This window comes from Camelus dromedarius, chromosome 13 (assembly GCF_036321535.1).
Source record: "Camelus dromedarius isolate mCamDro1 chromosome 13, mCamDro1.pat, whole genome shotgun sequence".
In the NCBI taxonomy this organism is placed as follows: domain Eukaryota; kingdom Metazoa; phylum Chordata; class Mammalia; order Artiodactyla; family Camelidae; genus Camelus; species Camelus dromedarius.
This window is the reverse complement of record NC_087448.1, coordinates 41,233,978-41,253,012: the sequence shown is the minus strand read 5'-3', so window position 1 is coordinate 41,253,012 and position 19,035 is coordinate 41,233,978. Positions and strand designations below refer to the sequence as shown.

The 19,035-nt window shown below is 35.4% G+C and overlaps 1 pseudogene; it reads right to left on the bottom strand.

Moving 5' to 3' along the window:
* Positions 1 to 229: 229 nt before the first annotated feature.
* Positions 230 to 18,576, bottom strand: LOC116157123 (kinesin-like protein KIF21A; annotated as a pseudogene).
* Positions 18,577 to 19,035: the final 459 nt, after the last annotated feature.

Here is a 19,035-nt window from a genome sequence, read left to right as displayed (position 1 = left end):
AACAGTGACTTACATTGTATTCCAGGTGTATTTTCTGACTGTCACAAAAGCAGACATCTTGTATTTCAAATAACTTGAAGGTATTTTTTAATAGCTAAGCACAAAAATCCAGCCATGATTAAAAAAAGTGTAAATCAAGCATTATATCAATTATAAGATATACACACATTGATAGATATTAAAATTAAGCACACAGGATAGTACACAATTTTATTAGAATAATATTTATATTCAACATTTGGACTCAGATATATTTCCCAGTTAATCCCATTCACAAATTTGCATAGTAAATGCTGGACAACATTTTCCATAAAGAACACAGAGTATTATCACAGTATTCAGTTTATGACTATCTTCATTCATGTTTAATTACTGGCAATATCTTCCCCCAGGTCTTCTGTGTCAGACATTTGACCATCTTGCAAATTTCAAGCCTTCAAAATTCTCACAGTTTGATCACTACAAAATAATAAATTAAAAATGAACATGTAAAAAAATGGAAAGATAAAGAAATAAATTCTCAGAATTACTTATCATGGAAACATTTTCTGAAAAGGTCTTTAATATATGTAAGTAAAAATATACATTGTCCTATAAGTATATCAAACAGTTACCCATAATAATTAAATTTAAAATAGCTCCTATTATCAAGGGCTTACTTATTTTTGTTCACCCAACATGTGGGTACTGGGGACCAGTCATTAGACAGTCACATTTTTCTACCATGTCTCTTGTGGCTCTAAAAAGGCAGTGTTGCTTTTCTCTAATTTCCTAATAAATCCAAAGCCAAAAAGAAAGAGTTGCCATGTAATTTTATGTTAAAAAGCATTTCAAATGATATGCGGTCCATTTCAAGGATAAAAGAAGTTTAGTGACTTGTCCAATGTAGCACAGTGGAGCACAGATCCGAGCCTAGAATCTAAGGTTTCTAGTTCTTAATCAATAATCTTCTCTCCTGTAAGAGTTCTCATCACAGGAATAAAAAACACACTTTTTTTTACCTTTATTTGTATCTACATGAGATGATGGATGTTAACTAAATTTATTATGGTAATAATTTCATTATACATGTAAGTCAAATCATTATGTTGTACACCTTAAACTTATACAGTGCTATATGTTAATTATATCTCAGTAAAACTCGGGAAAATAATAATCTCAACAACCCACACAGCACATGTATGTTGAAAACAGTAAGGGGCTATGCTCATTCATCCACCCATTTATCCATTTCATTTATCCCATTCAACCATCCACTCAACACATTTTCATTGAGAAGTTGCTGTGCTCTAGGCACTATTTTAGGTGCCTGGGATAAACATAAAATAAACAAATAAATTTAAAAAAGAATTTTCTGCCTTTATAGATCATACATTCTAGCAAAAGGAGATGGACAATAAACCACAATAAATAATTAGATTATAAAGTTTATTAGAAAGTAATAAATATTATTGAAAAATAAAAGAGCATGGCAAAGGGGAGCAGGAGTATCAGGTCATAGAAGAGATCACAATTTTAAATAAAGTGGCAAGATTATTCTTTTTGAGGAAGAAAGAACTTAGAAGAAGATCTGAAAGCAAAGCATTCCAGTCAAAGAGATCAGCCAAGGCAAATGCCCTAAGGCTGGAGTGACCCTGCTCTGTTCAAAGACCAACAGAGAGGAGATTGGTGTTGTCAGAGAAGGATCCCAGCAGAAGGCACTAGAAGGTGACATGAGAGAGAACATATGCTCAGAGGGTCAGGTCCAGTATGGGCTTGTCTCTACAGGAAGTGGGCAATGACTGCAAGCTTTTCAGCAGAGAAGAAACCTGATCTGACTTGTGTTTTAAAAAAAATTACTCTGGCCTCTGTGCTGAGAATAGACCACACATGGACAAGGGACCTTGTTTTGGAGGCTGCTGTAGTCATCCAGGAGCTGATGGTGACTAGGTTCAGTGAGGCAGCAAAAGACATGGTGAGAACTGGTCAGATTCTATATGTAATTTACAGGTACAACACCAACAGAATTTGCTGATGGTTTGGATATGGAGTGTGAAAGAAAAGGAGGAATGAAAGTTTCTGATCTTAGCAACAGAGAAGACAGAGAAGCCATTGACTGAGATGGAGAAGGCTACAGAGTGAGCCTCAGGAAGGTTGGGAGTTCAATTTTTGGCGTATGAAATGTAAGATGATCACCACTACTAGTCGTAACAGAAAAACTTGTGCTAGTTTCTCTCTCCTGTTGTAAACAAGGTGAAAACTTGACAAAATCTATGAAACAACTATTTTCAGACACTGGGCAATGGGTAGTTCAAGCTTGGGATCCCTGAGAAAAGGGAAACAGAGAAGGTAAGCTCTGCGATGGGCTTGGTTCTTGTCCTGGAAGTCCTTTCCAGACTACAGTGGCGGTGGGGGGGAACCAAACAGATAAATCACAGAATGGGAGTTGAAGAGATAGTGAGAAACATCTGGGAAGTATGAAGTCATTGGGATTTGTAAGACCAAATAGAGAAGAGGAGAGAGCATGCAGAAACAACTATGGAGCTACAGGAAAAAAAATTTTGTAAATACACACAGAGGGCCTCTAATGTCTTTGACAGAAGGCAAAGCTGCACATGAGTGAAGACTATAAGGCCAGACCAAAAACCAATTACTAGTAAGTATAAGTCAAACAACTCCCGGGGTTGACTGAGGGCTGTGAGATGCTCAGGTTCTGAGCAGTAAAGTAGAGAGTATCATCAAACATCCAAGACAGTCAGTAGAAATCCAAGAAGAGCTAGATACAAGTCTCAGAAAGATGAAGCTGAGCCACAAGCAACTTAACAACAAAAAAAGCCCAACACTCTTTAAAGAAATATAATAAAATCCAGATACTCAAACACAACACTGTAATGTTCAACATTCAATAAAATATTACTTGACATAAAAAAGGAGGAAAAATGAGACCCATAATCATAAGAAAAATCAATGAAAAGAGATCCAGAAATCAGATATGATGGGATTACTTACACAAAGACTTTGAATTATATAGTGCTTCAGTTTTCCCTCCTGTAAAATAGGGATGATAATAATGCTCACCTTCTAGAGTTCTTATGAAGACAAAATGAGTTAATGCCTGAAAGTACTTAAAATAATGCCTGGCAGATACTAAGCCCTAAACACATGTTTGTTAAATAACAAATATGTAGAACTAATTTGAAAATAGCTCTTCTGATTTTATTGTCTATTTTCCTGATTTGAAGTTATGTGGTAAGTGCGTCTGCATCTGATGCACCAGGAGTAAACTGAGGGAAATTTCAGTTCTTCAAAAATAAAACTGGATCATAGAAGAGAGGTACTACAGCATCCTCACACCTCACTGGACAGACTTCAGTGATGCACAATTCTTTTATAGTCTTATCTTGAGTGTCCTACAACTTTGAGGGATATTAAGTTATTTCCAGTAAATTGTCAAGGACACAACAAGATAAAAAAGTGGTGACTCTTAAGAAAGTAATGTATCTTGGAAATTGCATCAATGAAGCACCAAAAGTAAGCACCTTAGAAAAACACAAAATAAATTTGCTCTGATGTTCTTTAAAGATGAGAGAAAGCAAATCTAAATGAAAAGAGGGACTTGTTGAAAACATCACAAATAAGAGACACCACAAAAATATGACAGAGGCTTCAAAATAAAATTAGGGTTATCATGCACTTAGGATAAAAGAATCAAGAAGGTTCTCAAGTTAATTAAGTAACATAATTGGTTCACAAATGACAGGGAGATTTTCAAGATTGATATTCAGGAGAAATGACATTTTATTTGAAGGAGATAAACACCTCACATTATAGTATATATGCTTTCCTTTCCAAAGTACTTATATACATATGATGTCATTTTTATGGTCACATCTCTACACCTCCTTCAAGCACATTCTTGTGTCACTTTCTCAGTGAGGTCTTCACTGACCACTCTTACTGTGTAATTCCCCCCGCCCCCCCAAATACTCTCCTCCTTGCTTTATTTTTCTCCATAGCACCTATCACCATCTGACACATTTTACTTATTTTCTTTTCATCTCCTTAGAATAAAACTGGGGTTTGTTTATATTTTGTTCACTTCACTATTCCCAAAATTCTAGGACAGTGCCTGGCACACAGGAAAGTCATCAGGAATGAGCAAATAAACTAATCAATCCAGCCATCCTAAGAGTGAGGAAGCAAATTTTAACACCATGTGTTTTAAAAGTGGGAGAGGTAAAAAGAGGTTTTTTGGTTTTTTTTTAATAATTTATTCTAAATATGAAGAATGGTAAGTTTGTTACCTTTCTGGGGAAAAAAAAAAACCTTAAAAATTAGTCACCTATGAATGATTAAAAAAATTGAAATCACCAGGGGAGCATCTGGCAGGAGACTTCCCAGTATAGGCAGAGAACTGACACAGGACTAACACTATTATCATGTAAACTGGGGAGCCCGAACTCTGTGCCCACAGTGGACCTCAGAAAATAGAAATAAGACAGTATGAACAGCCATTAGAGTAAATGTAATAAAAGAAGGATTTCACATGTCCTACATTCCCAGATACTGACAACTTAGAGCATTTATTAAATCTGAACACAAGCAACCAATGTAGAGAATGACCACACAGGAAAAACTTACTCAGCTGCAGTAAGAATGTGGGTGGAATTAACACCTATGGCTTTGATGGGGCTATCATGACCTTTCATCTCTCTGACTGGCACAAAGTTATCCATGTTCCAGAGTTTCAAACTGCCCCCTCTGCAGCCACTGAGCAAAACTGGGTGGCCTGGCACCATTCCCAGGGCACAGACCCAATCCTTGTGTATGTTTGGAACTTGCTGAGAGAAAAAAAGAAAAATTATCAGCATAAGAGGAGCCTTCTGAACTGGTTTCATATGAAAACAAGTTACAAAATTTTTACTGACAAAATTCAATATTTGAAACACTGAATTGGCCTGGAAACTATAAAAATAATTTTGTATGCAATCACTCTTTGTGACTTAAAGAAATAAATCTATAATTTGTTCTTCAATTTGCCTCACTAGTTAGCATCAGTGTTATCAGTATTAAAGGGCTAGAATATTAAAAATATATAGAATCTAAAAGACCTGGAAAGTACACAGGATTTTTCAAATACCACTTCCTCTACAAAGGAGTTAATATCTCACCTTTCCCTAATGTGTATTTCATGCAAGTTTGAAAACTATAACCTGGTATGTAGTCTCTAAAGATTATCTCAAAATCACTGCCTTAAATTTTGAACAAGAACATAGAAGCCTAAAGCTTTCTGTTGAAGGCTGGAGCTAACCTGTACATTTCAAAATGAGTAGACAATAATTATAAGCTCAGACATTATGACCACATTTTATGCATAAATATATTTCTATGCATAATATAAACGTTGCATCCAAGAATGTATATCTATAAAAGAAAAGTGTTAGAATGCAATGTATGTATCTGTTGCCAGGTTTTTTCTATTGACACTCATGCTACTTGTTTATTTGCTTTTCATCTGGTTGTCAGCAGGAAAGTGACAGCAACAGCAGAACAAATGCACCCAGACAGATAGAAGGAAATGTTTGAACTCAAGAACAATTTCATTTGTTAATTAATTTCTTCCTCTGGGAATTAGGGAAAGGCACCAATATTTGATTGTACTGACAAAACTCTTCAACCCAACCATTATTCTACAGGAAATGAGAGAAGCACCACTCTTGGGGGTATGAACATGCTCCTGCAGAGGAGGAATCATTTACACTGCTCTGACTTCAGCTGCACTTAGTATTCTTTGGAATGTGCATATATAAAGCAAAAACAAAACAAAGTGAGAAACTGTAACTGCTTTACTCTGAGACTGATTTTAATTAGTAAGCAAATGCATAGGGCAATCCCAGATTTTCCAATTCTTATCAGGGACTATTCACCTCTTATCTAAGAGGTTATCATTAAATGCTGAATGTCACCCTTTTCATAATTAATAACTCTGGTGCATGACAATGAAACACTCTTGAAGAGGAAGCCCTGGCTGATAATCATCCTTAAATGATGAAATTCTACTTAGAGGCTCTTCAGGTTCTTATAGAGAATACTGGTGGCTTTGAAGAACCTAATATATTCCATGTATTACCTGTAGAAGGTCTTTTTGAGCCAGATCCCATTTCTTGATTCTATTGTCTCTGGACCCACTAAATAGTTTATCCCCTTGTATGGTTAGCACTTCAATGCTATCATAATGAGGGGGCTTGAAATTGTGGATGGGACTCACAGTTCCAAGAATCCCTTCAGTTACATCAAACATCTAAATAAAAGCAGAAAGAAAGCAGTCATCCTATTTAACTTACAAATAAGTACCTATATGTGTTCATTCATAGAAAAATATGAGATGTATATAAACCAGACATGATTTGTTTTGTTGTGATATTTTACTAAGTTAACTAAAAAATCCTGCTATGAATGACTCAGAATGAACCTGAGCCTTATTTTCACATTACTTTTGCTTACATATTAGGCTTTTAAAGGCAACGACTTTTTTCATGTATGAGTACACAAATGGTATGTTCAATAATAAAAATACTGTATGTCAATCCAGTTGCAATTCAAATAAGTGATATGATGGTTAATTCAACACTGTTAGGTAGCTCTGTGATGCTGGTGGTCATCTCAAATAACCCAGAGCTGCTATTCAGAAATTTTCACTCCCCTCAGTTGCCTTCATCTCTCTCAGCTGTTGACCTGGTGATGTCCTGCAAAGGCTAGTGTGATCAAAAATACTTTCTGGACCCTCCTTCCAGTTACAAAAGTTTGCTTTTATCCTCAGACATTCTCTTACCCATCCCTTCTTTTCAGCTGCTAAAGTGTACTTACTTCTTTCCAAGGCTCACATCTTTGATCTGACTCTTTTTTGGTCTGATGCATCAGTTGCCACCCCTTCTCTGTTCACACTTTCCCTCTCCACTGAGCCCACCTCTTAAGCATTTAAGCATGCTCAAGTCTATAGAATACAAGACCCTCTCCCCTTAACCATTCTCTTCTCAAGTCACTATCCCATTTCTCATCTCTTAATCAAAGTTCCTTAAAAAGGAGCACTTACATGCTTCCTAGCTCTCTTTATCACTGTATCCTCTTTTATTTCTGTTGGTTCTTGTAGGATTCCCCAAGGCTGAGTCATGTCAACTTCTTGCTCCTTTGGCCATGTCAACTACTCTAACTCCTTTAATACCTGCTTCTATTTGACTGACTCTGAAACACACATTTATAACTTATCTTGAGCCCTGGACTTGCCTTTCAGATGGCCTACTGGGCTTCACAAGGAAATCCTCAAACTTAACATCTCCAGAATCAAACTATGCATCTCTCCTCATCTTATCTGCTACTTGCATAAAACCTGAAGACCATAATATGTTCAGTATAAAAGATGGTGATGATGGGACTTAAGGAGCAGTTGGATGATTGAGCCAAGAAATCTTTAAAATCCCTCCCAACCTATCTTCTATGAAAAGTGATCATATATGTATAAATAATAAGACAACAAAATCAGGAACTATGAGTGAGGAAGATCAGGAAAAAAAAGCAAAGGCTAGAAGTGAGAAAAAAGAGAACTGATTAAGAGAAAAGAGTCCTAGGTGTATCCAAATACTTTAAACCTATCATTTAATAGAAGACTATAATTCAACAACTCTATTTTACACACTTTGATGTAATAATACTTGGAGCCGATGATGATTCAATCTTATCCATTGGAAATCTGATCTACAGTAAGACACATAAAAGGGCCTAGGTGTCCCATTAACTTACCTGATTGAAACCTTTAAAAAAAAAAAAAAAGAAAAAGAATTTTCTTTGGAAATAGTTCCAAGCACGCTAAGGCTAAGCCTCAACAAAAATAATCTATATTCTTTGATAAAACTGTTCATTCATTTTCTTCTGATTGAACTCTACCTCTATACAATTCTGTTCAAATTAACATTCAAAAAATGGCCAAACTATGATGGAAGTGTCAGAAGTCCTATACAAGTTATTCCAAAGTGACTAATGTCATTCAGGTAGTAAACAAAAAGGCATCAAAAGTCCAAAAACTTGCTACATGTTAATTTTAGCTCCACCTAAGTCTAGGTACACTTTAGCCTGTTAAATGCCTGCACATGTTATAGACATATGACTGATGTTATCAGGCCCAATGTGAAATTCAATTAAAACAACTATGTCACTGATAAAACTAGAAAATAACAATATGAAGAAAGTAAGATTATTTTATTACACACATATATTTTCACACATACGCATACACATATATGTACACCCATCTTATATACACATGTATACACATATACACATACACGTATGGGCACTACGTGTGTATACATGTACACCTGGAAATAGGTAGTCCATTTCATTAGTTATTTTAAAGATATGAAGATGACCACAAACATATCTGACTGGTAGAAATTGACACATGATGTCAATTATCAGGGGATGACAGTGAACCTTTGTCTCATAGTCCTGCCTCAGGTCAAGCTGCTGGAATGCAGAGATTTATTTGGCTTTCAGAATATTATCATTTCTTGACAACTCTTTTCTTAGTTACTTTGTTAAGATGAATCTGCTTTTAATCATGTTGCTGAAATCAGGCAGGTTTCAAAGGATCTAACTTTTCAGTAGAAAAGAAAGTGTAAAGATTTTCAAAAGCTGATCTTTTCTGCCTCATGTTATAACTAAGTTTCTTCCTCCACGGTGCTCTGACTACAAGTTTAATATCTTCAAGAATAAACCAAGTCTTCATCTCTTTCCTAATTTTCTTAAACAAGCACTCTTTTATTTTTCTACTTTTTATTTTTAAAACAGTACTCAGGACTGTGTTTCTTCTTTCTCTTTCTCTCTCATTTGTTTATATATAAATTAGATTTACTATACTTTCTCAGTCATGCATTAAAATATTACAAGTTATAACTAGTTATTCTCAAAATTTCTAAAATAAGTTTCCCTTTTATTTACCAATAACAAATTCCTTCTAGGTTGGATTATTATCTGAATTTCCTGAATTGCAGGCTGAACTCACTATCCTGTAATTGCTTGTTCAGTGGCCTTTATCCTCCATTACGAGATGAGTTCTAAGAAGGCGGACCCCACGTTTTTCTGGCTTAGTCTTTATCCCCAGTACCTACCACAGTTTTGGTACAGTGTCTGCCATAATTGATCTTGACTAAATATTTGTTAACTAATAAATATTCTCTTGCTGCCAAAATTTAAAGAACTAAAACAAACACTCAAATGAAGAATAAAAGCTCATACTTCAATTTATCATTTTTCTCTTTTTACTCACTTCATTTTCTTAATACTTCATCTTTTACATATATTATTTCATATTCACCAAAATCCTATGAGGATTTATGTGCAAAGTTGTAAAGTTTATAAACTGAAAAATCTGAGATATAAGATGCATGATTGATGTTACAAAAAATAATTATTTCAAAGGTACTGATGCAGTTAGGATGAGAATCTTTGTCTCTTCCTAGTAAATAATACAACTTTTAGACATATATTAAGAAAGGCTATTTTCCTTCATATACATTTTCCCCAGCAATGGAGATTAAAGAAAGGAAAATTGTGAGTTTGCTAATGAGGGCAGTAGAGACGTTTAGGAGTGTTGTATTCAACAGAAAAGCCTAAGAGTTTATATTAACATCTAGGGTTACAAAAATTAGATTTCACATGAACTAATGATGAATGAAAAAATACACTTGTCGTAGACAAGAAATACATTTTCCTTTAAAATTCTACCTTTTAAGATCCCACATTCTGACCGCATTTACAGAAGCTGCATAGAGGAAGGTGCCAGTTGGGTTTAGTGCAATCTGATCTGGTATTCCCCAGAAGGAATAGCAACTATCCAGCTGGTACTTACAGAACAAGTGTCTCCAAGAGTAACTTGACCTGAAGACCTTAACAGAGATGAAACAGCAAGATAAGTCACATTTCAGGATAAGTTAGGCTTAGAATTTCTTAAATTCCTAGGAAGTGCTGCAGGCAACAAGATCTGTGTTCTTTGGTCACTGTAAGCACCTTACCTAGCACAGCACTTCACACACACATGACTGGCACTTTTTTTTAAACATTTTTTATTGAGTTATAATAATTTTACAATGTTGTGTCAAATTCCAGTGTAGAGCACAAATTTTCAGTTATACATGAACATATATATATTCATTGTCATGTTTTTTTTTTTTTGCTGTGAGCTACCACAAGATCTTGTATATATTTCCCTGTGCTATACAGTATAATCTTGTTTATCTATTATGCATATGCCTGTCAGTATCTACAAATTTTGAACTCCCAGTCTATCCCTTTCCACCCCCACCCTTGGCAACCACAAGTTTGCATTCTATGTCTATGAGTCTGTTTCTGTTTTGTTTTTATGTTCATTTGTCTTTTCCTTTTTCTTTCTTTTTTTTTTTTTTTTTCCTTAGATTGCATGTATAAGAGAACTCATATGGTATTCTTCTTTAGCTTTCTGGCTACTTCACTTAGAATGACATTTTCCACTATAAATTATAAATAAACATTTTGACAGATAAATGAATAAATGAATGAAGAAAACAAGATGACACGGCTTTAAACTCTTAATTCACAAGTCTCTTAAACACTAGGAATTCTGGGTCCTGAGTTAAGGATGACTTCAATATGATTCAGAAAAGATTAGATGACAATGATTCAAAAACTCAACAAATGATGCAGTGCCACAAAGGTAATTCATTTTCCTGCAGTTTCCAGAAGTCCCCCAAGGGGCAAGCCTACCAATATTCCTTTCATACATGAGATTTGCCCTCTTGAGTTAAAGACACTGAGGACTTTTTAAATTATTTTTAGTTTTTCTTTACTTTAACCCAATCATATGTGGATTATTTACTATTGCTTAAACATAACTTACTTCTATTTCCTCAGCTAAATTCTCAATGACAAATGTATTTTTAAATTTGGAAACATTTTCTGAGTTAACTTCTAATCTAATCTTTTCAAATTAGATTATAGTGAGTCAACTGGATGACTAAATTTCTAATATAAGAAAACAGTGTTCTCTTTCTACAAAATTTCTCTCAAAAGACTTGTATTCAGTACAGTAAATAATTAGTAGTTCTCAAAATGCAAAATAGAATGCAATGATAGTAACCCCTACTCTACAAATTAGTAAAAACTAACCATTTTTATGCTCCCTACTCTTATTTAAACCGACAGAGTTCACCTTAATTTTAATTATGTAAAACAGTTCATCAATCTTACGGCAAAAAGAATAATCTGCTCTACAGTTTAAAGACATATATGATGAGAAACAGAAAACAAACTGATCCTCCAATTATCCAACACAACATGAAGTTATAAAATATGGGCTAACACCAAGATAACGTTAAGTCCTTAAAAAACAGAAACAACAAAAAAGCTGTCTCAGTTATTCAATATATGCTAATTAAATGTTGCAAGTACTTCTTCACCGTCTACAATGCTGATTTCAGCCATTTTCCAAGGAGTGGTATTCATTTGAAGCAAGTAATGTAAATCATTTAACTATATAAGTAATAAATACTATGAAAATTTAATTAGTTAGTTATTTGGGAGGGAGGAAATATGAAATGTGTACTTAGTCAGAGATCAAATATGACTTCTCCCTTCCTATTTAATATTGAGCTCTTATATATTATTTTCTCAATAGTTTTTTCACCTTACTTTATTGGCATCCTTACTGTAAACACTTTAATGTTCCTTCAAGTAGACAGGTATAGATAAAAAAATGCATTCACAGACTTACCTTTTCTCATATTTATAAACAAGAACTACTTGCCCCTTATGCTATTTGTCTTTAAGTTGCTTACGCTAGTGTCTGAATGCACTTTGCTGAATCTCTGATATCCCCCAACTTAATATAAGATGTTGACAATGTGAAGAACAAGTTTGTATAATTACAGAGTTTTACAGATACAACATTGTTGGGAACACCCCCCACCAGTGACATTATTTCCTGCCAGTCACCAGATTCTGTACTTTAGTCAACTGAAATAAATGCGCAGCCTGAAAGTTAAGAGTTATATTTTATTTGGTGGGAGAACTTGAGCCAGGATGACGGCATCTCTGATTACTCTGAGTGACTGCTCCAAAGCTGTAGGGGAGGAGCTAAGACATAAAGGAGCTTTACAACAAAGGCAAGGTAGTTGGAACAATAAAAGGTTGCTTGTTATCTAAAGAAAGCCAGGAATCTCAAGTTAAAGAATTTAATTATTTTCCATGTATGGGAGGAAGCAAACATTTGGGCTCACTGAATTCATTCTTTGACAAGCATCTAGCTAACTAGGGCCAGTATCCTGTCCTTTCTTATTCTAAGTCCACTGAGAGGGCACCATTGTGAGTGGTTGCAGAGGCTGGGCTGTAGGCCTGTCCTTGCTGGGGGGGTGGTGGCAGCTGCTCATGACTTGGTTTCAGCATTCTTTGCTTACTGATATGGTTACAATATTTTAATTTACATTGCAGTATTTTCCTTCACAGTGCTCCCCCTTAGTCCTAAATTTGACCAATATGTTGGAAGACATTTCATGCCCAATTTTGTCCCACGGTGCTAGGAAGTCTCATTCCTAGTTAAGGTGAAGAATCTGTTGACATGCCACTCAAAGTGTTATGTTTTTCATCAGGCCCTGTTAATACTAAAATTTCTCTGAATCACCTGTCTTACTAATCTATTATGATACAGGAAATGTTTACCCCTCTTTGCTCATTCCCATAGCTAGAATCACACTATTACAATTATTTTATGCAGGGTTATAATTTTATACATTTCTTCAATATGTTTAGCCATCATCAATCTTGTTGTAGACCTAGTTACATATTGGGAAATGTAAGAGACAACAATCTTATAAAATAGACAGGATATCAGTAATACAGCTAGTAACGTTAATAAAGTCACGAGTAAGGATTTAATAGTTGAGAAATTATATTTTGGGGTTAAAATTTTGCTTGTGTTTCTGATTGAGCTTGAGTGATCTTATAAGAAAATTCATATTTACCATCAGGCTCAGAGCAGGTATTAATTGGCCACATGAGGTCTCCCAGCTTGTAATATCAATAGTGGCCTAAACAGAACTATCATTTCTTTTTAGAATAAACTTTTCTGAGGGCTATCTAGTTAGAGCCTTGGAGCAGGGAAACACATCAAGGTAATACAGAAGTACTAGATGTAGGTAATTTACCATAAACCTAACAATTGGATTAGTTCATAATCAAAGATGTGAGTAATTATCAAGGTAATTGGTATACCGGCCTGGCCCGGTGTCTTGGGTCAGCTGTCTACCTCAGATGTCTTCTTCTCATCCTAGACTAGTAGCTTTTTTTCTACTTGAGTATTGTTTGAAGGTGACCATACTTTACAGGCCAGTCCACTGCAGGGGCTCTTTTGGACTGGAAATTAACCCAAAACTCAATTTCCTTTAGCTTTCACTGTGCATGGTCTAGTTAAGAGTACCTGATAAAGGTTCCTTCCATTCAGGTTTGAGACAGTTTTTTTAAGTCATGCTTGTTTCAGTATGTATAATCCCCTGGTTGCAGGTCATGGGACATCTGATATTTACCCAAGGATGGATTACTGAGCTTCAGAAAGAAACCTGGAGTATCCTTTTAACAATTCAATTAAACTTTGCAGCAATGTATCATAACAGCAGGGAATGATCTGGGAAGTGTCTTAGTAAATATAGACCTCAGTTAACAAAACTAGAATTTGATGTCCACTAACATATAATCTTCTTTTCTCTAAAGTTACCTTCATTTTTATCAAATATATTCAAATCAAGATTAATTTGTTTACAAGTCTGATTATTTGATCATATAGGCTCTTTTAAATTGGCTGTGTTGGAACTTTCAATAAGGAGTCTCAGGCTAGAATGTTAATTAGGTTTCCCAAGGCCAGGAAAGCCACGTCAAGGGCTTGTCATAGATTAGACTTACAGATTTAGGTAAGTTGTTTTCTCTTTAAGGTCCTTAAAATACCTTCAGATTTCTATATCTATTAGGAGATGATCTTCCTAATTTATCTGATAGATCCACTGGGGACCTAAGAATTTCCAGTCTCTGGAGGGATCAGATAGAGAGAAAAGATAACTGTTCCAAGTCTGCTTACATAGGTATAATTCATCAATTTGCTGTGAATCATAACTAGCTTAAGGAGAAGAATTTCTTTATGTCTGGGAAACAGATTAAAAGCCAGTAGTATTTCAGGCAAAATCAAAAATTATAACCATATTCATCAGTTTACTCAGTCCCATGTAACTAATCCTTTTGTTAACAGTTTTATTAAATCAGACTTTTCTTTAGAACTTTAAAATGTCTTACCCAGTTTAGTTCAGTGCTATAGTTTGAAATTTGTTAGAAACCAGTAAATCACCTTGAAGAGAAAGCATTTTGCAAAATCATCAGAATAAAACAATTAACTGTCTATAAATGACAAAAGATTTAAAAGCATGGATAAATGCCATTACCCTGTAATCGATAAAGAAACCTGGTCACAATAACCAGAATTATGACTGGTAACATTTCAGATACACCAGAGTTCTAGGGAGTCCATATCATTTCTAAAATATCTATATTAGTAATATTTTCTCATACAATATAACCAAGAAAAATTTATTATTCATTTGACAATACTTCCCATGTTATTTAACATACCACATGAAACTTACTACTTTAAAATCTCTCTTTAGGATGTTTCAGGGGCCCTCTGTAGCATTCCAAAATTAATGGGAGATCAACAGAACTTTAATCAGAAATTGATATTTGGGAAGCTTGTTAAAAGGTTTCAAAACACTTGGTCAGATAAAATTACAGATCACTGTAAAGTTGTACTTACTCATTAACAAGAAAATATTTCAAAGGTTAAGGCAGAACAGATCACTTAAGGAGTATAAGTAGATTTATAATCTGTTACTGAAGGCAGATTAACATTTTAAGATAATTTTGTCCTCTTAATAGAGAGAAAATGAAATCTAGTCTCGTACCAGCTTACATCTAAGATTCATTTACTTTGACCGAATTTATTCTAAACTTATCCAATTATGACCATTTACAAAACCCTTTCCTCAGGGTTCCTATTCCACAAGTCCTGCACAACTATGCATATTACTTTGTCCCTTATTTTCTCTTGCATTCAGAAGTATCCAGCTTCAGGACAAAGTCACTATTTTCCATTAACAAAATATAATTCCATTCCTTATACCTTCCTTTACACATTTATCTTACTTTCCTAGGATACTGAGATGTTTTCCTTAATAGTAGAGAATATTTCAGGGTGGCACAAACCATTTATTAATATTTCTAAACACCTTTAATTTCTCTGTAAGAGGAATACAAATGTTAAGTAATTAGTATTTCAATCTTATTTTATCTGAAAATGGCATAGCTATTTAATAAACTCCCATCATTTAACTTAATTTAGCATAACTCTATAATTTAAAGGTACCAAATATTTAGAGATTATTTTAAGCATACGTTTTTAAAAATATATTTTTCAAGAATATACTCAAAAGGTCTCATCTCATTTGGATTTAATTTACTTAAAATTTTATCACACCACATTATAATAATATTAATAATTATTATATATATTAATAATTATTATATATAATTATAATAATAATTATTATTAGTGACACATGTGCAACAGATTATTATTAGTGACAAATGTGCAACAGATATAACAGGATCTTATTTGACTTTCATTAAACCTAGGTACAGTAAGGGTATTATACTTAATATTGATGACTCTAAATATATCTATATTAATTAGAACAAACTTAAACTAACCTTAATACCAAGCATTAATTAAACATTGAATATTTTCCAGTTCACGTGAACCTGAAAGTCAGTTTTTATTTTAGAAATATTTAATTTGTAAGCTCTTATTTTTTAGTCAATTAAGCAGAGGTCTTTGATTTTGATTTTTTTTTTTACCAGTAGAAATATCTCATATCTATAATGTGTACACAGACTTATATACAGACAAAAGCTAGAGATCTCATAGCTTCACTTTAAAACTTACTTATGAGTTAGGTATTACAATATAAACTTACTGCTTATAAATAACAGGTGGAATAAGCTGAATTTGCTTGCTCACATCACTAAGGCTTACTATTTATGAAAAAGACGTTTAAGATTTCTTGACAAAATCTGAAGGACCCGTCAGAGTTTTGAGTTCTAAAACGTCAAAAATTTCTTTGGCCTTAAGTTTTATCTCATTGAGCTAATTAGGCTCAGTCCTAGGTCACTGTTTGTTGTATATACATTTCTGATCTGCAAGACAAAGACAGTTGCTTCCAGTTCCCCAAATAATTGCTCTGTTACATAGGTCCAATTGTATCTCCTTAATTTGCTTTTCAGTATCAGTGAGAAGAGCTCTAAAAAACAATTTCCATGTCTAAAACTTTAAGATTTACTTTACCATGTCTTAAAAAGCTTGCCTAAGTCATTTAGTAAGGTCTATTTTCCTTGAATTATAAGTTAAACCCAGGGTAAGTCTCTTATTACTTTTTATTAGCCCCTTAATATTAGTTTTTAGTTTTAAGTTTTACTTTATATTGGACAGCTCAGGCAACTCTATTGGTTTCCTTTAGTTTGTTTAATTAATATTTTCTGAGGGACAGATATGTGTCCAGCCTTATAATATCAAGAAATGGAAGAGTTTTTCCATTGAAACATATCTATCCCACAACATAATTAATCAAGAAGTTTATATAAAGTCCATTTAAATATACCAATTTTACAACTTTTATCTCAATTTTATTAACTCTTTTACCTTTAATTTTAATATTTATTAGGTTTAATCAATAATTCTTATTTCTAGAAGGAGTGCCAGATGCCTTTTTCTTTTATTTCTTGTCCTCTTTATCTAATTTTATATAAAAGTCTCTGGGATCCCCAAGTTTGAGCCAAAGGTCTTAGGCCCTTGTCTTTTTTAAATTTGATTAATTGCTCTGTTGCCCCAATCATTGATCAATTATCTCAGACTCTATGTATTTTTCTAGCCCTATAAATACATACATTTTAAACTGGGGTAAATAAAGCGGACTTGCTTGAACTTTAATTTTGGGGTGTGAAGGAAAATCCTGGCTGGTCTAACAAGATAACTCATAAATGTAAGTATCAGAATACTGATTCTGCTGGACTAACTTGTGAATCTAAGTTAATTAGTGTTGTTTTGCTATTCATGGTTTTTTTTTTTTTTTTTTTTTTTTTTTTTTTTTTTTTTTGCTAGCCAGCTGGATTTTCAAAGAGACATATCTGGCCTTGAAATATTGGTTTGCTGCCTTCCTGCCTCTACTTTTGTGATAATGATGCTGCTAAAGCTGTTCCATGCGTATTAGCCGAATACCCCAAACTTGTACTTTACCCTATAAAACCTCATGTGCACGTTTTGGAGATGCTAAGAGCTTTGGAGCAGAAGCCCCTCTGAGCCCGCTGGCATAATAAATCTGAGTACTCCAACCCTCCGAGTGGTGCTTCTTCCTTGGCTGGCCTGTCATTTCCATAACATTGTTGGAGGCCTCAGTGAGAAACAACCACACTGGCCCCTTGAGCTGCTGGACTGGTGGCTCTGGCCAACCGGGGGACCGGACTCTGGCAGCAAACGAGGTGGCACCTCCCGACGGTATTCTGGGTTCTCTTTCGTGATGGCGACTTGGCTTCCCAAGTGGCTGGGCTACAACCAGAGCCAGACTCAATGGAGGGACGGACACACTCACCAGGTGTCCATCTGGACAATGTAGGAACCCCCAGGAGGAATCAGGTCCTGTCCCATTGGACAGAAGAGGAGGCTGATCCGCTCCTACAGGCTCTCCATCTGACGGTATTTCAGATGGGGAAATCAGTCAGGAATCAGGTCCTGTCCCAGTGGACAGACGAGTAGGCTGATCCCCTGCGACAGGAAACAGGATATTGGGAATTGGTGGGAGGACTGTTGTTAACCTCTGTGTGTGTGTGTGTGTGTGTGTGTGTGTGTGTGTGTGTGTGTGTGTGTGTGTGAGTAAATGAGTGGCCTGTGAAACATGCGATCAGGCTTGAGTTTTTTTGCTCCACGGCATTCTGCTATGGAGTTCGAGTTCGAGTGAGTCCCAACCTGCGGTTCCGTGGTGACCTCATATGGCTCAGGGCGGTACCAGTCCCTCAGGGTCCCAATCGGAGCCAGCAGCTTATACTGACCCGCCAAAGCTAAGAGGCACCTTCGTCCCCACAAGAGGAATGGCCAGGCGGACACAGCGAAAACCATCCCTTGTCTTGTCTGCGACACCAACACAGGGTGGCTACACTGGGAGGGAAAAGGACATAAAACAGCATATAAGTAAACAACCCCTTTGACTTGGGGACTAAAATGAGACTACTTTAAAAGTTTCAGACGTGACTTTGTCACCAGTCCCCAGGAATATCCTGTCGCGATTCATAAACCAGGCTAAGTAATTCCCCTCTGTCTAAAATAAAGCTGGCAAAACCTGAGCCAGAGGGAGTTACCCCAGGACTGGCTGGAATCCTCTTTTGAGGTCCCCTTTTGGTCCATTTATTCTGCCACTGGCCGGCCATCCCAGCCTCATATGTTGTCAACTTAGACAATAGAGAAAGCTTTATGCACGGACCCTCTAGAATTCATCCAGGCCCAGGAGAGCCTCAAGGACAAGTACCTATCATGAAACCCTAACTCATTGGGAGCACTTGCAGCCAAGCAGGTAGATATTAGGCCCAGCAAGGCAGCAAGGTTAAAAAAAAAAAAAAACAGAGATACTGGGATCACAGTCCTCTGTGCCAGGAGCAGACCCACAGCAATAGGCCATAAAATCTGTCAACTAATAATGAGAACCTCTAAATCAAAGCTGACAGTTCTGGACTGCATGATTAAAAATTCCAAAACGGAATTCTCAGGTAACTATGGAGTTTAAATGAGCCCTGGCAGGCTTCATACTTTGTGTAAACTTAAATGGCTGACCTTTGGAGTCAGGTGGCCCTCAGGAGAAACTTTGGACCTAGCAACAGTGCGAGCAATCT